The following is a 20,012-nucleotide window of genomic DNA, read 5'->3' as shown; positions in this document are numbered from 1 at the left end:
TGTTTCTCAGGCCTTTTCTGTTACATCTGCTGATGAAGGTATTTTCTGAGAGAAATCTTAGACCCTAACAGGTTGGAAAGAATTTTAATTTCACTTCTAATCACTAGGAAGATTTAACTCATTTTGAGAAGTGTCACCTATCTCTGAAATATTTTCTCCCTATGTCCCTTACAGTGCCTATATTGCCATCAATTGGTGTTTGCTGCTGTATGCACTCAGCCTCTAGGTAAAGGAGTTGGGGCTATTCTTGATAATTTTCACTACTTGCCTTTACTTCTTCCAAATCATCTCCATCTTTCTTCAAATGCCTTTCTTTAATCTCACCACCTGTGATTACTTAGTCTCTTCACCTTTTGTTCTTTGGCATTGGTCCTGCCATCTGGGCTTGGATAGGATGGGCACCATTCAGCCCAGGAAATTTCTAGTTTAGATGGCAGACTGCCTCTTGAGATTGTTTTGAAAAGAGGATTTTACTCTTAGAAGATGTTCAGTGGTACCATGGTATAAATATACATACTGCTGAGAATTAGAACAAGGTTTCCTTGTGAATAACAGGATGCTGGGGAAATGCTTTTTCTGTGTATGTTTGCAATATACCCTTTTTCTTCTTCCCTTCAATCTCTAAAACCTCTGGGAATTGGATACTGAGCAAAATGACAGGATATATGGACTGCCTTAATGGGACACTTAGTAGTTTTGTTGTAAACTCTTGGTGCATAGGTACGCTCATAGGTAAGGAATTTAAGCACATTTTATACATTAGTTCAGAATTTGGGAAACAATTCTGGTTTTGATGATGCAGTTATGAGGTCTGAAGGGAACCAAATATAGTCCTCTGGTCCTGAGAGGAGTTTGCACTGCTGGTGTTTGAGAAGAAAACACTCACTAGGTAACTCTAGCAATGAGATTCATGTAAACTTAGTTCATTACTTCTCAAAGCTGAACCACAGTTAGTCATATCACCAATGTGTAATTTATTTTTCCTCGTAAAGTCTTTTCCATCATCTAGGCAAGCCAACTTTCATCTCGCAAATAAGGTACTGAAATTTCTTGCTCTGTGCCACTTCATTTTAAAAACATTTCTTTTCAAAGTTAACTTTCAGTTTCCTTTAACAGTGGAAGCAACAGTTTCTTGTAAAGGTTAACACCTGTCAGTCTGTAATGAAATCAAGCTTCATTACTTTATTATCTATACCTGTGAAAGAGAAAATATTTCACGGTGATTGTTCCTCTCCTGCATTAGTATTCCTGTGAATATAGTCCACTAATTGTCTCCATATAGTACCATCTATTTCCACTAATGTCCTGCAATTTGTAAGTTATTTTTCCAGGTGATGTCTATTTAAAAATTATACATAATTTTTATGATTACATTCATGATATAGGTATGTCTTTAAATGAACATTTAAAAAGTAAATGGGCCATAGCCTCTTTTATAGATCCTTTTACTAGTGGCATGTGTATTTACATTTGGACACTAAATAATAGTTTTTCAGACTGACAGAGGATTTGACATTGCAAAATATATATATGCAGAGTTACAATATGAATTTTGGGAAACTAACCCAAGGCAGTAGGCTGAAAGTTAAGGGAGAAATTAGCATGCAGATGCAGAGAGGATTTTCTTCAGCTATGATTATTATGAGTTCTTTAAAATGGAACTCTCTTAGGCTCAAAATGAACACAGTGATCTCTGGTCTCCTTCCCTACTGAATTTTGGACTGGAGGAAAGCTAACTTTCAGGTCTCCATTTATTTTGAGGCTTTTAAAAATCTAATTTTTTTTTCTGATGTCTGCCTTAAGCAATTTTTTTTCACATTTAAAAGTCATACGATGCTGTTCAATGTGAAAGATTTGCTCCCTTAGCTTTGAAACTTTTCAAGTTTTCCCACAATCTGCTGTAATTTAAGACCAGCAAGATGGAGATTTCAAAATATTTAATTGCTTCTGTTCATTCCACTTGAATTAGAAATCACTTAAGACAATTTCCTTAGAGTGTTTTCAGAAGATTTCATGTGCTAAGATGAGGGTTAATCTATATACAAAAAGCTGATGTGTGCTGTGAGCTGCTGTACTCTCACTCACCTCCCTTCTGCTTTCTTTCCCTTGCAGCAGTCCCTACTGTCCCCAGGTGCTTCTGGCAAACTGGGGACAAGTAACTTAGGATGTTAGATTTCTAGAGCATGATCAAGTTTTCCTTCTTCTCAGGTGAGTTGCTTCACATATGGGATGTTTGCTTGTACAAATAGTTTTGTAAAATCATTTAGAGAAAGGAAGAAAATCTGTTAAACTAGTGAGGTAGGGTTGGTCAGAGCAAAAGCTCTGAAGACAAACAGTGGAAAAGGTCTGCCTTTTCCAGGTTATCCCAAATGCTGAATGAGGGCTGTACTGCTGTTGCCAAGCTTTTGACATCTTTCAAACTTGTAATGAGAAGTTTAAACCCCTACTGGTATCCTTTGGAGGGAAAACTGTTCATGAAATCTGAGCTACCAACCGAAAATAATAGTATATTTTGAACTTGGGAGTCAAGTTAAATTAACATCATAACTAAAAGACAAATATGATAATCTTTCCTGTTGCTCATTTTTTCTAGGTGAGGTATTTTTTGCTTAATTGGGACGACTTGTGTGCGTAAATAGCTTTGCAGGGTTCATACATTGCTTTCTAGTAAGTATCTGGTGCCCACTTCCTCTCCTTTCTCCCTCCTTCCCCCATTCAAAATGCCCTAAATTGTTGGTCAGCTGGGAAAGGCATCAGTGTATCCACAGGCATCCAGATTAGGCACAGAGCTTTCAGATTTAAATGGTGCAGTGGTGGTGCTTGGATGGTAAAGACAAAGCTTCCAGTTTGGTATTTCAGCCTGGATTCAGGAGATACAGCTTTGTCTTGTTACAGTTTTATTGCAACTTTTAGCAGCAGTGATGGAGGAGCACTAATTTTAAAGACAGCCAGCATTTGCCACAGGGCACGGCTGAGCCCCTCAGCCACGGGCGGGCGGCCGAGAGCCCCGGAAAAAGCCTGGCCAAGGGAGGGCAAAACGCTGCCCGGCAGCCAGGGCTGAGCGGGGGAACCGTGCGGGAAACAGCCCTGCGAGCCTGAGGGGACAGCGGGAGCGGGGACGGAGGCGGGAGAGACCCGGCAGGGATAGCCCTGCAACCCCAAGAGAAATTTCTGCTCCCCACCATGTTCCTGTCTGTATTTGGTGAAATATAATAAATAATTAACTTTTTTTTCAGGTCTGTATAAAGTCTAGGATCTCCTTAGGCATCAACTCCACAGATCCTTATTTCTCTCTCCAGTGGCTATTCTGTCTAGAAAATTGAATATTCAGCCTAAATATAACAGCTCAGGAGTAAGCTATGCCACTTGAATAGCGACGCACAGTGATTCCCAGTCTCACCCTGTGGCCTATGTTCCTATGCAGAAATGCATAGGAGTGTCAGTGATTTTGGTTCCGTGATGGCTGATCAGGCCAACCACACCATTTCTCACCGTTGTTTTAAGTGATGGCTGTTCACATTTATATCATGCTGTTTGATTCTTTGCCTTTCCTGAGAAGTCAGCTGAAAATTGAGAACAATGGTAACAGGTAACCTGTGCAGGACAAAGGGATTTTTGTTTAAAAATAGAGAATGTGAATGCTAATTTTGATCCCAAGATATGTTTCTGGGAGAGTAGGTTAGCCCAAATGCTGTTTTGTTTTTCATTAGTAAGAGTACCTAGGCATCTTAATCCTATCCTTCATACTGTCAAACAATATCTGGAAGAAGCCTAATAAACATGGAAATGTTTCAGACATTTTATTTTTTTAATAACAGCATTAATTTTAGAAAACATTTTGGACAAACTCTGGAGCAGGTACAGTTGTGAGGAAATCATCAATATAGCTTGTGTTCTGCAAGGGGAAAAGAGGCAAACCCATGAATTTGTTTATTTTTTTAGTATGTATCATCACTCCCATGTCACCTTTAACTATTACAGGTTAAACAAAGAAGATAGCTGATTACTGCCAAAGCTCTGTGAAGAAAATCACTGGTTTCAGAGAGCTGTATTTCCATGGTTTAATTGGGCATTTTGCACTTAAGCGATTGTGACAGCTGTGTTTGCCTTAGCACCTTATCTTCTGAACTTTGAGCATGTGAACTGAGCTGAGGCTGCCCTGCATGACTGTGATGTGGGAGCAGCTCCCTGTCTCCAGCTGGCTGTGGCATGGAGCTGCAGTCAGGAGAAGCATGCCCTGGTTGGCTCCTGAGCAATGTGCCATTCTTCTCCTGCTGCAAGGCTCAAAGACAAAGTTGGCTGGTGGCCTGATGAGCTGCATTCAGCCTCTGTCATTGAGGAGCTGAAGAGATGCAACATATTTTTGGCATGAAATGTACCATGTAAAGAATATTTATTACAAAAATGTTTTATTTTTTTGTGGTTTTGGGAATACTTGTATGTATGACTTCTGCATCAAGTGGTTGGGGTTCTAGTCACCTCAGTGCTGGCACAGCACAGACATCTCTGAACAAACAAACAAACCCTTCTTTGCTTGAGACCTACTTAGTGTGGTTCTTGCAGGTCCAGCTGATGCCTTAAGAGGCCTCCTAGAAACAGAGACCAGACAGGAGTAAGAGAATAAAGGTAGGTATTTATTTGAAAGGCCTTCAAAGGTACCCCCTGGGAGCCAGAGGCTGTTGCCAAGATGGACCCCAAGATGGACGACAGGTCACGAGTTCTTCACAGTTTTATAGGTTTGGTTCATTTGCATATCGGGGTTAATTCTCCAATTAAAGCTTCAGTTTAATGATGCAATTTGCCCTCAGCTTGCTCCTCCTTAGAGGCTCTTTGCTTTATACTTTTTGGGCCTAGCACAGTCTGGGTGTCCTTGGAGAGCTGGCCTGGAGAGGCTTTGTTATGTCTACCTGGCATGAGAGAGCAGAATTTAACAGGCTACAAGAAACCCCAGAGTTACACACTAAGCAGTACAGGATTTGAAAAATATGGAAGTTAAAACCTAAGGCATCACGGCCAGCTCTTTCTGTGCATCAGTGCAGGATTCATGACCAGAAGTCTATCTAAAACATCACAAGACTTCTGCCCTGCATTTGGAGCTGTAATACCCACACCTGCTCTCCACCCATGCAGACTCAGTGAACTGATCGAAACCGCTTAGTTTCAAAAATCTAAATCTGTATACAATACTGAAGACAATTAAAACTTTCAAAACAGTGTTTTTCCAACCTCCTTTGCTTGGGGTGAAGTGGATGTGTGAAGTCCTTGGCCCAGGCTTGGTATTTTTATGTGTCATGTCTCACACAACTTGATAGCCTCACTCAAGCAGTAAGGTAGGTGTAATCTAATAGTAGAGGTTGATTTCACTCCACATGATTTATGCCCCTGATTTGAGGCCTGAGAAAAACTGCATCTCATTCATGAGCTAAAATTCACATCCTGCATTGCTTGTTGCACAAGGCAAGGAACCTTTATAGTTTTCCAGTTGGTTCACGTCCAATCAAGCTGCTACAGTCAAAAAATATCAGTATCTGGGTAAAGTAGAGGTAAATGTATTTCATGGTGAAAGTCAAAGAAGATTAAATGAGAAATTACTCCCTCCAATTGTTTTGGCCTTTTCTTTGTCTACTAGTGAAAGATCCATTTTTTATTTTCCCCAAGAAAATATCTTTGTAGATTGCTTTTCCCCATATTTTGTTTTGCGACCTTGGCTGTATGAGAGATGCAATTTTATGCTTGTCTCACTATCACTAAGTTTTGCTGATAGTTGTGTTTATTCAAATGTAATAAACAAGAAAATGTCTTTGCAGTTCCTGTTTTATGTCTCATGGAATCTGGTGACCTTCATTCATGTGTCCTCTTTCTGATGTTGTGGGGACACGGCACTGATCCTGCCGCTCTGGCAGCAGTATTGTATGAGTACATAACCTGACACTGAGGCTCTGCTGAATCCTTTCTGTTGGGGAGGTTTTTTGGCATTTCCTTCACTCCATTACAACATTGATGCTTTTGTCTGTGCTTCCACTTTCTTGCCTCTTTCCTCCTGCCAGTTAATTTTGGCCCTATTGTCCCATTGTTCAGACTCCTCAGGTACTGTTCTTCTCTGCAGCCCTAACTCCAGTGTCAGACCTTCCTCCAGTTCTCTTTCAGCTCCTAAACGTGAGCCTCATGTATGTAAAGGTCTCATCCTTTTTATTAGAAATAAAGGCATATTTCTTTTTTATTAAAATAACAACAACAACAAAAAAGGCAGAAAAAGTGCCTGTTCTCAGACCAGATTACTTCTTTCTGTTACTGTTCCATTAGTTCCACTGCTCACCCACTACAAATATACTGCTGTTTTTATGGGTTCCCCCTGCTCCCCCTTTCCCTTTCCTGTGCAGGATGCCAAGCATACAGGAAGGAAGGAGAAGAAGAAATTGTAATATTAATAACTATGATCCAAACAGAGTAAGTCTCTGAGTAACGCTGGCACCTCTCTTTAAGTGTGCTCAAGTGAGTGGGACGAATGCTTTGCAGAAGTGATCAAAGAAAATTCAAAGAAAATTATGTACACACATCTGAGTTAACAAAATGTCTTATCATGTCTCAATTTACACCTGTAATAAGTTACATGAAAGTTACAGGAACTGTTCATATGCACAAAACTTGGTAGAGTTCACTTGCTGAATTAAGGGTCCAAGTTCTCTTCCCTATTCTATAATAGATTTGAAGTAAAACAATACTCTTTTTAAATGATAAAATGAAAAAAAACCCAAGAAGGAAACTCAGCAGGAACAATGAGTACTTTATATCTTCCCTCCTTCTCCCTTCCCTTAGATTTGGCAGGATCCTTCAGGAATGGAAAACATACCTTAAGATTAACAAGCATCCAGAAATTTCTCAAAATATCTGCTCTTAGTAATCTTTGTGCCAAAATTTGAAAGGGCCTTAAAGTCTCTGCAGCATATGACGTTCACATGCACCTTCCTGATGGTTACCTTTTAGCATTTTAATGAGCCCCTAGTGCAGACAAGATGCTGCTATGAGAAGACATAGTTGTACATAGGAATGACTTGGATAACCACACAGTTGCAAAGCTTATTCTTTCTTATGTGCTTTTACCATGTTAAACTGAAGAACTTTAAAAAATGTGTCTTGAAGGATATTTTTAAAGCAGCTATTCAGCTTGGATCCAGTTTTGTGTGCATAATTATATATATACAGGGCCTGATGGTTATCTGAACCACGTTTTATTGCCAAGGGACACATTCCATTATTTGTAATATGCACCAGGATAAGTCTACTATGCTCACCCTTGGATTTATGTTGCTGCAGTGCTTGAGAGCCCTTGTCATGGATGAGGAGTTTATTGTGTCCGGCTCTGCACAAATGGAGGACAAATAGGTGTTCCCTGCTCCCAAGGGCAACCCTCCACAACCTATTTGAATGCCTGATTGGATTTTTTTCTCAGCTGCACCTCAGATTTGGGGTTTTTTTTCTCAAACATCAGCAAAATTTAATGCTGTCATTTTACATTGATGACAATACAGTGTTTAAGAGGGCTTCTTCATATTGTAACCCCAAACCTTGATCTTAGTAATAAAAGTCTTTCATAATATTTTAATCGCCATCATGAAGAAAACACTCAGGAAAATTCCAGCTGTATGAAATGGTTAAATGGTGTTGCTGTCATTTGTGTTAATATGTGCAATAGTGTTGAATGAAGTATGGAGTGAATTTTGTTTTCCCATTGTGGTTAGATTGTTAGAGCTTAAGTTTGGTGGGTTCATGAAGCTTAAATTTGTTACAGGTGAGCATATGGATAGCTAAAAGTTGTCACTGTTTGTATTTAAGTAAAAATGAGGAGTGAAGAGGCACTATGACAATCTGTGAAGTACTGGAGGTAAGGAAAGAAGGTGCATACAGGGACAGGAACTTACTGCTCTAAATTGGTGAGGTTGGTGTCTCCACAGCCTCTGTAGGTAATTTGTTCCACTCCTCCACTGTTGCCATATGCAAATCGCAGCTCTCATGTTTCAGTTGACGCTCGCTGCTTTCCATCCTCCCACTGTGCACCACTGTGAAGCCCTTGTCTCCTTCTTCTCAATGGTCTCCTTGGATGTATTGGAAAAGTGCTGTGAGGTCTCTCCAGTGCCTTCGGTTCCCCAGTCTTGAAAAAGCCCCCGTCCCTCAGGCCTCCTCAGAGGACAGTGTTCCAACCCCCAGACACTAAACTCACTTTATTGATGTCCATCCTGTATCAGGGGCCCAAAATTAGACACAGGTGATGGAAAATGAAACCTCACAAGTGCTGAGCAGAGGGATAGAATTCCTCCCCTCCATGTGCTGGCTGTGACCCTGTTGACAGAACCCAGGGCACTGTTGGCTGTCCCTGCTAGATAGGAAACTACAGAGATGTTACAGTGTCATAGTACTTAAGTAGCCATAGTACTTAAGTGGTGATACTACTTACTTAAGTAGTCACAGTACTTAAGTAGCACTATGTTGTGCTATGTAAGTAACATTGATCAGTCCTTAAAAGCTAAAAAAATCAGATCCAAAGCTAATAAAAAACCCAAGTAGGAGGTGGGAAAGTGAGATAGTAAGGTGAGATTGAATGTTGAAATGGATAATCATATTTGCAGCTGATGTACCCAAGGTCCAGACAAATGCAAGGAACGTATCTGGAAATGCTAGAGCAGGTGAGATTGCATTCTTGGCCCAGGTTCTCTTGTTGTTCGTGCATTTTCAGCTGTTTGATTGAAGAGGATGCCTCTGAATATCGTCTAGCAGTATGTATGAGTTTAATACTGTAGCCTAAGGTGTGTCAAACCACAGAAGAGGATGGAGATGGAGAGAGATGGTGAAATTCCATAAAACCTGCAGTGGACATGAATCTAGCTTTTACTCCTTGAAAACCCCTTACAGGACGTTTTTCTTTTTTTTTTTCTTTTCTTTTTTGTGGGATTTTTTTCCTACTTTAATCAGTCTCCAGACCCTATTAAACAGGAACAAAAAGAGGAAGAGGAAGCACACAGTATCTGCTTTCTACAAAGCAGATTGTATTTATTTGTTTAAGTGAGACAGAATCTCAATGCTTTCAGTGTTTCTTAAAAGCAGATTTAAGCAAATCAGCCAGGCAGCCAGCCAGGCAGAATGCATTTTTAGGCACTGGCTCAAAGGCAATGTCAAGTCATATTAAGCTGGGTGCCTAGAAATAATATATGTGAGATTAAAAAAAAAAAAAAGAATACTGGAAGATCATCTTGCTACAGTTATGGATAATTATTTGATACAGGTTGAAGAGAAATTGCATTTTAAGTCATAAAAGAGTGATGAAAAATGCTTTGAAATATTATGCTAATACAGTATCTAAGGCTGAATGCCACTTGATTGCTACTTCTCAGACACTTTACTATGAATCACCTGAATAGAGTCAACAAAGAAGCTGTTTCAAACAGAAAAAAAAGGTGAGATGTCTTAATTGTTTACTTGTGTGGAAAACTTGCTTAAATGATTGTGTATCTCAGTAGGAGTTTTTTTTTTTTTATATTACCAGGTTGAAACAGCTATGTTGATTTCCTCTTTTGTTTTTATATATTCAGCAGTACCAATTAAGCATCTCACCCACAAAATATCATTTGTATGATGAATAACCAGTTTTGTTCAACCCTCGGTGCTGAAATGGGGGAAGAGTTTTCCTCAGCTTTGAGGATCACAGAATCGTTAGGGTTGGAAGGCACCTCTGGAGATCATCTCATCCAACCCCAGTGCCAAGGCAGGGTCACCTAGAGCAGCTTACACAGGAATGTGTCCAGCTGGATTTTGAATGTCTTCAATGAGGGAAAATCCATTACTTACCCGGGGAGCTTGTTCTATCACCCTCAATGCACAGAAGTTCTTCTTCATGTTGTAGGTGAAACTTCTTGTGTTTCAGTTTATGACCATAGCTTCTCGTTGCTGGGTACCACTGAAGAGAGTCTGGCACCATCCTCTTGACACCCGCCTTTGAGGTATTTATATGTATTGATGAGATCCCCTCTCTGTCTTCTCTTCTCCAGACTAAACAGGCCAAAAAGAAACAATCATAGGTGAAGTTAAACAGTTTTCATGGCAGGATGAAATAAGTTTCCTAGTTGTAACAAGGTCATTAATTATACCGTTTATCTAACACACTTGGCAAGGCATCCTAGGACTTACGGAGGCTCCCCTCGGTAGATGGTGCTGTTGTGTCTTGAACTACTTCCTAGGACGCGATGGAAACATTGCCCGAGGCAGTAGAGGCACAGTAAATGTTCTGCCTCTAGGGCGATTACAGGTAGGCTTAAATAAGTTACGGTTTTTTTGAGATTTTGTTTGTTTGTTTGTTTTTAAATTAAGAACGGGCCGGATTGATTTGGTGGGAGTTTTTGTGTCTGTAAAACCTGTACAAAAAAAAGCCTAACCTTTGAAGTAGGCCATACGGTTAGAGTAAGGCAAAACAAACCCTGTGTGGGATGAATGACCTGCACTACTCAGTCAGGAAAGCAAGCTTTAGGTGCCTACTGAATTAGTAGTGCTTATGGACGTTAGTTGCCTGTAAAAGGATACGACCACACCTTACCTAATCATGCTTTTCCTCAGACTGTTTGAATGACAGCTCTGGCACAGGTTCCATAAAAAGAAAGTTGCACAGAAGGGTGCTGCTAGTAAGTGCATGAAAAGAGCACTGTGCTGCACTGGAGTGCTCTGTTGTTACTTCAGTACCTGACATGCAGAAATCAAAACAGCAGATTTTCTTCCAGGCTTGGAAAATAAAGCCTGAAGGCATGTGTGCCTGCAAACATGAGAGTATTCCCTGCCCCGCCCCCCGCCCCTTAGTTTTTCTTAGAAGCATTTCCTCACTGGGTCTCGGGATTTCAGTAGTGCAACAGACTAGTGACACAGTCTGAGAGCCACTCTGGTCATTTCTGTTACGTTCCCCAAAGCTTTTTTTGGCTTTTGCACAGTAGATAGCAATTCCTGGATCCCAGTTCTGCTGAGCCAGCTGGGCTCTTACAGCCTGTTTACAGTTGGGAGCTGTGCTGCTGAGAGACTGAGGACAGTAAGAAATATTGGCACTCTCAGGATAGTGGGAGGCAAGGCAGACTTAAGTCAGCAGAAAATTAGGGCAGCATGAACTTACAGTCCAGGTCTGGGCCAGTCTTAGCCATGTAAGTAGCCTTACATGATGGATAAACTGGAGGGATTTGATCTATTTAATGAGCAGCAGCATCTATTTTTTTTTAATAGATATAATTAAAGTAGCAGAATGCTGCCCCACAGCATGCTCCCAGATGGCAGTACGATCTCTAGGCCAAGGTTTCCGTCTGTTTTCTTGTAGGCAATCCCGGGAGCAAAAGAAGTCGAGTTACTATGGTGACTTAATACAGGACGAGTGGAGATCACAAACACAAAAGCATCCCATTTGTTGAGTACCTCCTGGACACATCTTTTCCATTCTGAGGAGCTGATAAAGTCTGGCTGAGCCAAGCTGTTTTGCTTAATTCCTCAAGAGCAAAAACCATTTATTTATATGTCACATCTGTCTGTTTGCAACTCCCTGTCATGAAATCCTCTCTTTGTTACATGCTATTAAGTACACTTGATCTCTTAATCAATTTTTAAGGCCGGAGAAGATGGCTATGACTCAGAGAGAACACTTCACTGGAAACGGTACACCTAGCTCATACCCTCATATGAATTTCCTCTTGTGATGCATAAGAATTTACATTAGAGAAAGGATGATGTGATATTTTGCTCTTATTATGTATTTAATGTATCAGTGACAAGTCTTATAAAGCCACAAAAAATTGTATAGATTTTGATGGGAGACATATGTGGACATGCAGACATGGTATTAACCTGAACACTTTATTTCTAAGTAGCTTACATTTTTATGGAGAAAAGCTGCTTTACAACCCATTTAGATGAAGATTAACTTGTTTAATGTTTAGTTTCATTCCCAGTAGAGCAGTGATTGAAATCTATTTAGTCTGAGACAAATGCAACAGCACTGTTTTGCCTTAATTTTAATATTTCTAAGGATAAGGGACAGAGACTCTTGAAAATGAGTCCAAACAGTCAACTGTTTACATAATACTTGAGTCACTTTGTTGGACTGCCATCTTCTTATCTTTGCATGCACAAGACTATTCCAGTCTTCTCAAAATGGGTCTTAGGAGCCTGGATCACAGCTCTAAGCTCTATAGAAGACTGAACATGCTTAATTAGGCTGTTGAAATGAGACTAGCCACAAACATTTCAGAATTTATAAATAGATCACTGAATCTGAGTCTGGTGTAGCAAATCTCAAATCCTTAAAGTAGATTTTGGGCTTTATTACCTCCACAAGTCTTGTAGAAAGTCTGGTGACATAAGACACAGTTTGCAAGTAAACCAAGTTCACAAGGAACTAGAGTCATTGGTAAAGCCAGCAACCCTCATTTTTCAGGTCAATATATTGCATTCCTTAAAAGTCAATGCATCTCCAAAATGTCTATGACTGATCACCTCAGACAGGGAACCATACTGTTCCACCCTTAAGCAGTCATTCTCTGTGCCCAATACTGGCTTACTAGAGGGATGCTTTGCTCCTTGAGTTCTTGCATGCTCTTCTAGCTCATGCCTATGCTTGTGATTGCTCTGTTTGCTCCTCTCAACCACAGAAACGGGAGTAGGACAAATAAAATAACTTGAAAAAAGTAATTTTCTAGTAGTTTTTGGTTTTTTAGTACTTTATTTTGGTTGCAAATCTTCCAAACTAAAAAATAACCATAAAAGGTGGGGCGAACAAAGCTAGGTGTCTCTCTCAAGCAGTTTGAATCTGTCTGGGCAGTGGATAAAGGCATCATTTACCTCCTGACTTCCTTTTGCAGTTACCACAGGGAGGCAGCTGTTGGGTCTGCTTGGCCGTGCCATCCATACAGCACAGGCTGGCATGCTCAGGTGTCATCTTAGAGTAGGTGATTCATTATGGTAGCTGGTCCATGACAAGCTGATGGGCAGGTGAGATGATTTCAATCCTGAATTGAAGGAAAGGTATAATTCAGGCCATATGTCAGGGCTGTGTGTGTAGAAGCAAGTGGGAGAGGGACCACGGGGAAGTGATTGAATCAGAAGCAGAGAGGATTGAAATTCATCCAAAACATATTGCCTAAGATTTTGGTAGTGCCTCCACTATTGCTCATGATGAGGCTGGGAGGTTTGGAGTTCCACTGATTGGTAGCTGCACCCTTGGAAAGGGACGTGGGGAAATGTTCTCATCTGTCAGGATCTCATTATCTGCAATGGAGTCTGACAGCTGTAAGGTTACACGTGTATAGATCAGGTAGAAGTGGAGTCAGACAGTAATTTTACTTTGCCGTGGCATAGGGTGAGAACTGCCATCCTGGAGTCCAGGCAGCACAGCCACTGACTGCCATGTGCCAAGCAAGCGTGTATCAATCCCAAGAGACTTCTGTCCATGCTCCCACTCTCTGCTGCAGCCCTAGAGCCTTCCTCCTTTGAGCTTCCCTCCTTCTCCTTCCTTTGATTTCTGAGAGAGGCAGAGGCAGCAGGCAATGCTTACCTGTCCCGTTTCTGAGCTGCATGGATTTGAGAACATGGCTGCATTTATTTCCTACATTGTCATGTCATTGCTTCCTCTCCAGTCCTGGGAAAGGCTGCAGGGAGAGGAATCACCCAGGCCTCTAAAGTAGGAGTCACAAGAAGATAACTTTTTTAGAAATAAAATGCATCCCAGAAAACTAGCCTGGGCAGCATTGGGAGTTGGAGCTGGGGTTACCAGGATCTCATGACATATTCTTCTGCCAACATCTTCACTTGGGTGTCCGCTGGACCTGGAAGCAGACTTGGTTTGTTTTATATTTGTTTAATCAGACTTGGAAGAAATAATCCAGATGTGTATCAACTTCTAAATGTTTTTTCTCAGTGGGTGAGAGATGTGGATTCAGGTTTCTTGTTTGGAAACTTCACTGTAGTGAGTTAGAGGTGCCATGAGCTGAGTAGACTTTCTGAGGTGACTGATTCAGCTCATTTATCTGGCAATATGTGATACATTTGCCAGGTCTTTATCCTGGATTTCAAAGTGTCAGTTCCTAGTACATGGAGAGGATACACGATACCCTTTTAGAAATTAGGCAAGGTCTGACATTCTATTTGAAGGGATGAAAGTGATGTAGGGAAGCAGAAGAAATGGCAGAAGAAAATTATTTTGGTATCTACTGTTACCAAGCTGGGAATAGTTTCTCTGAAGGGATACTAAACCTCCACTTTTTTAGAAAGTTTCAAAGTGAAGCACTGCAGAAAATGTTGAGGAGTCTAACTTTGATTCCTCCCACGCCATTATCCAAGTTTGTTCAATCCTCCTTGCTAGTGCATTGTGAATGGGCTTTCTCAGCTCTTTGCTTGAATGGAACTCCTTCCTTTTCCCAGCAACAGAAACTGTACACATTCTCTTCTCACTGCTTCTACTGCCCAGCATCATGCTGCCTGAAATCAGGTACTTTATGTATCTCCCCTTCCCACTTTCTCTCCTATATTCTCTTGTAGCTGTGGTCATAGACCCAGATCTGTTCATATCGTCACTCTCTCTTCTCTGGAAGCATTTTCCATCTTTTCTCAGGTTCTTGGGCTGAACACCACTGTAGAGGACCCAGATGACTGCAGAAAATGTTATTTACATCAGCTTATTCTCACTGGGAAACCTGCAAGTTGTAAAACGTATGTATAAGCATGTTGGCTGAGGCCTAAAGTGAAAATTAACCCCTTGCATTTCACTTCCCCACTTTGTCCAAATAGCAGAGGGCAGAGAAATCTGAAAAATGAAGAGTGTTTTGTTTCCATCTCAGGGGTGCATGGGAGACAGGGAGGGCCAGTGGGCAAACCTAAAATATAAATTGGTTTTACTGCATTAATAAGTTTGAGAGGACTTTCTGCTGAAAAGGGAGCAGAGTTTCAGGCCAATTAACCCTAACTATGCCTGGGATAAACTCATCCGCTTGTGTGCAGGAGTTGCTTCCAGGGCTGGAGTGGAAAGATTAAGGTGGACAGGGGAAAAGAGAAGAGAGAGATGGTTTTCTGCAAGTGTTTGGCAAGCTCTGGCACAGAAAAAACTGCTTATGGGTTTCCTGGGAGCTGAAAAACAAAAGCAGCTGCTGAAGAATCACATTTAAGGGAGATTCCTGGTGGAATGTATTTAGCTCTCTGTGTTATCCACACTTTCTAAAAAGCTGAAATAGTAAACTGAGCAGAGTGGCAGGGAAGTTATCACTGTTCTTAGAAAGGGGGGTGGATTGATACCTGGCTGGCTGAGGGAGGAACAGTTCATGGCAGGTAGCAGGGACCCCTATAGAAAAATGGCATGACTACAGATCCTCTGAGGTGACACTGGACCTTGCTATTTGTCCAAAATGATGACTAGGAGGCTTTAGCATTTCTCTTCAGCGTAAAAAACCCCCAAACAACAACAGAAATTGTCATTACTGTTATACTTCAGGGACTTCCTCTTTCCCAAGAGCAGGGTCAAGCCAATATTCTTTTAAAAACTTCATTAAATGTAAACAGTATCCTGGTTTGTGTGTGGCAGGAGGGCCACACACACATGTAACTTTGCAATAGTGCCCAAAGATTTTTCATGTTGAAGCCCTCTTGCTGCACAAGTGAAAGGGAGATGCTTGTACTGCGCGTTAAGTCCATAATGAGAGACGTGTGTGTGCAGAGTGGGGGGCGTATTTGAGGAAATGGCAAAATATTTCTTGAGTTAAGTATGTTTGTGAAACATTTCAGTCAGGACCAGTTATACACCAGTGATTCCCAACCACACTCAACCTTTTCCATAGCCCTGCATGCTGTTCCCTTGTCTCCCATCTTGACAGCAACCCCCACAATACTGTTGCTGCCCATGCCTTCCTCCACTGCTGTCAGTTTGAGAAGGTGCCAGTGGAAAGACTTAGATAATCAGCCAAGCAAAGCACAGTAGTTTGGTCTCTCATCTCTAATGTTGGTGTTCAAGCCAGAGAGGTTATTTTAATTGGGACCTAGTATTAGAGATAATTTTTTTTTTTCCTAGAAAGTGATTGTGTTAAATTTGAGATTAATGCTAAGATTGATTAAATTTAACCTGGACACAGATTTAACTTTCAATCACTCAACAGTGGCTTCCACAACACAGAAGAAAAAAACAATGAAGCAGCCAGAGTATGGGATATGTCAATCTCAGCTATTCATTTTTAGGATATTACAGGAGATGAATGTGTTTGGACAGTGGAAGGGGAAGAATGGCCTGGTTTTAGAAGTGCTCAGTTTCCCAGACAATTCCTGGTACACTTAAATTTTGGATGCTGAATCTTCCTGAACATCAGATGTACAGAGTACATCTACACTGCTGGCAGTATCAGATGAAAAAATCTAGAGTTCCTATTCTCTTGCTGTTTTTTTTTCTTTTGCTTCATTGTAAGTGATTAAAACCAACTGACAATACCTCCTCTCCCTCCTTCTTTATTAATTCATGATGAATTCTGTTTTCTGGCTGACATCAGTACAGTGTCATGGTTCAAAACTTTTCCAGTGCTTGGTTGGCTTGTTCCTTGCTTGCTGAAAAAAGTGTTTATATCAGGATTTTTGGAAAGAAACAAAATGTGAAGTTATAGGGAGGGAGGAGTTATTTTGTTTTGTTTCTACAGAACTTGAACTTTGATATATTTACATTGTCTTATATGTGATTCTTATTAAGAAAAAGTATTGCAAATTGTTCTGGTGTTTTTTTTCTATTCATTCTTCTGTTATACTTTTGGCAGAGTATTAATCTCAATAGGATGTGGCATTCTGCGTGCACACTTAGGTGAGCTGTCTGGCAGATTTGCCAGAGGGTACAACATCTTTGAGAAAAGTCTCAGATATTCCTGTGATCCATTTTTTTTTCCACTTGAGTTCCATGCCTGTCTCACAGTCACTTGCTGCTATATGCAAATCCTTTCTGATTATTAGGTTTGATCTTAAAGATGCCTTCTGTTAAAGCCTCTGTGCCTGAAGTAGGCTCATATATCGCAGTCGGATCCCGTAAGTGTCCTACATAAGGAGCGAGCCCTCACTCGAGTGTGTAAATCTTGAAAATTCAAGTCTTTTGTCAGTAGTCTTTGTACTGGAGCAAGGATGACCTCTCTATTTTGTGAATTCCTTGAAAGCATTGAAAAATTAAGAATGCAGCTAGCTATGAGACCAAAGAGCATTCTAACTCTCACCTTTGCCTACAACCTGAAATATTTGTTTAGAGACACTAAATATCAAACTTCTAGTGGTTTTGCATGCAAAGCAAGGGAATATAGTTATTGTCAGAGACAGGGGTAAAGTTTTAAGACATAAAATTATGATTTTCTCTTACTGTTCCCAGTGTCAAAGGGAAGGTTATTCGCTGCCAAAAAGAAACCCCCCAAAAAAACCCAAAAAACCCAACCTGCCAATCAGCAGTCTCTTATCTGTTAAGAGATGTTCCATCTACAGTGGTAGTTATACTAAAAAAAGCAATTACATGTATCATTAATTTACACTAATCATGTGTAGTCTGAGAAAATTTTCAGAAAGACAACAAAAACTGTGGTTATGATGATTCATGACTTACTGCATTGACTTCATTGTGGCGTCTTGCACATAGTGCCTAACAAGGGATCATTTGGAGAAATTATGTTCTAAATAATGCCATTAGTAAATCAGAGTCTTTTGCTTCAACTCATAAAAGAGCTTGGTTCCTGAAATGAAAAAAATACAATAATGGAAGTCCTGACTGGTTTGTAACACTGTTCTCCTTTCTGAGTATGTTCTCAAAATGCTTGAGCATTCCAACTCCCAATGGATTTGATGTTGTTTGACACCTAACTAAAAGCGACTTGCTTCCTGGATAGCCAACTTAATTTAGAATGCATTACCTACGCTCAGATTATCTGCCACATGTTGAGATTGGTATCTGGCCACACGGGCAACCAGAAAATTCAGGCGTTTAGGTCTTTGGAGTGTCTCTTTCTGAGATGTTCTTGCAAACAACTACTTTCATTTTTGGGTTTTCAAACTGAGGGTCAAATGTACTTTATTGAATATCTATCTTTCTTTTCTTTCTTTGTTCAACAGAATGCTATCTGTTTTACTGTGTCCAGCTGGCACACCCTCAGCATGCTGATTTAATTTAAAAACTCACTACCCATTGTAGAAGCCAGATGTAGCTGAATAGCAGAGCTTTGCTCATGGTATGGCTCTGATGGCTGAACTGTTCCAAGGACCATTACTGCAAACAGTGCAGAGTAGTGAGTAGTGAGGGAAGTCAGGAAGTGCTGCATCTGTGATGTGCCTGAGAGTGGGACTGTGCTTTGACAGGGTGGGCTTCTATCATCCCGTGGCTATAGAATTTGAGATTGTTCTTCAAACGTACTGTTACTGGGACTCACTTAAGTTGTAGCAAATTCCAAGCCAGTAGAAAATTGAACAGGCTTGCAGGCATCATCCCTGCCCAGTCCCAAACTTGCAGGTACAAATTTGTACCTGGGGAGCAGGTAAAAGGGCTATGGACAGCTTGCTTTCAAAAAATATAGAGCAGCCATCAATATAGTGAAGATCCCCATCTTAAAAACTTATTTTGTAGTTTTACACTGCAATAGTCTCAACTCAGACCTGGCAGCAAAAATACAGTGAGAAAAGTACCATTTGCATTAGATACACCACTGTCATTTTTGAGCATTGTTCATGCTGTCCAAGGAATTGAAAGCTGGAAGGATGATTGTCAACAGACTACAGTAAACCTGACTGCTAGATCATTTTATTTATCCCTTACCCACCTCACCTTTTACAAATAGGTTTTCTGGCTATTCTTCATACTGTTGTTTGGTTGGGAAAGAAATGAGATTATAAAGACAGCTGGATGCACATAATACAAATGAGGATAAGAACAACTAATAAGAGTAAAGATAAAACAGTCTCAGGTAAGACTTCCACAGTAGAAACTTCACTTTGGTATAAAGTCACAGTCATTTGGTATCTTCCATTCAGAAAGAGCTTGTCACCTAAACAGTATCTGGAAAATAATGGCTACAGGCAAGAGCATGGGATGGATCATGAAAGGGTTTGACCTTTGTTCTTGGCTTTTCTGAGTTGCTTTGGACAAGTCACCTCCTCACTGTTTCAATTCCTCCTTTGCATTTTAATCATATGTAAGCATCCAATATTGCTGCCTATCTTGGTCAAACTTATCCTTTACATTTTGAAAATGGTTATGTCTCTTTCTTCCCTGTCTAAACAATCTCATACCTTTGATCTTTCCTCATAGCTCCTGTTTTCTAACTGCTTGATCAACCTCTTTGCCTTTCTCTGGACTCCTCCAACCAATGCATACAATCTGTAACTGTGGTGGGTAAACTGGGCACGTTACCCCAGCTCAGGCCTTTTCCCTCTGAGGATGGAAGAGCACTTGCTAAGGATGCTGAAGTGCCCCATCTAGGAAAAAAAGAGAGACTGGGAAGGTTCTCTTAGACCTGACTATTTTCAATACCTTCTATGGAAGTTTTGATCCCCAGATGCTAATGCTAAATCATCAATTGTAAGCATTGTTGTCACCTCATTCAAGCCTTATTTGTGTAGCTACAAGCACCCTCCATAAGCTTTCTTTTGCCTTGCTGTCATCTTAATTGATGTTCTCTACATGACTTTTTTTGGAAACACATGGTAAACTAAATTTATAAAACTATTTTGGCTATATTAGGATCTAATGAGATCGTATTACCTTATCTTGTGCAGAAATAATCCAGAGATGGACTACTTGATCTTGTACTGGCCTCCCATGTGACAGGAGGCTCCTGGAAATGTAAGGGAGCAGATACCAGCAAAAATGCTAATTAACTGCAGTGCCTGTAGAAGTGCTTGGCTGCTTAAGATACAGCATGCCTGCTCTTTCCCTCAACCCAATGAATATCACCATCCATTCTAAAAGTTATTGATGACTCTCTTTTACCAGACTGGTCTCTCCCCAGTAC

The 20,012-nt window shown here is 40.6% G+C and overlaps 1 protein-coding gene across 1 annotated transcript in view; it reads left to right on the top strand.

Moving 5' to 3' along the window:
• FBXL7 (F-box and leucine rich repeat protein 7) overlaps positions 1 to 20,012 on the top strand; it is a 287,995-nt gene that overhangs the window by 56,941 nt on the left and 211,042 nt on the right. The gene's annotated exons all lie outside the window — the stretch shown is intronic.

Source organism: Corvus kubaryi, unplaced genomic scaffold (genome assembly GCF_017639235.1).
Source record: "Corvus kubaryi isolate FWS band 111438036 unplaced genomic scaffold, C.kubaryi_AGA036_p1.0 68, whole genome shotgun sequence".
NCBI classification, from domain to species: domain Eukaryota; kingdom Metazoa; phylum Chordata; class Aves; order Passeriformes; family Corvidae; genus Corvus; species Corvus kubaryi.
The sequence above is the reverse complement of the archived record's forward strand: the minus strand, read 5'-3'. Positions and strand labels throughout refer to the sequence as shown.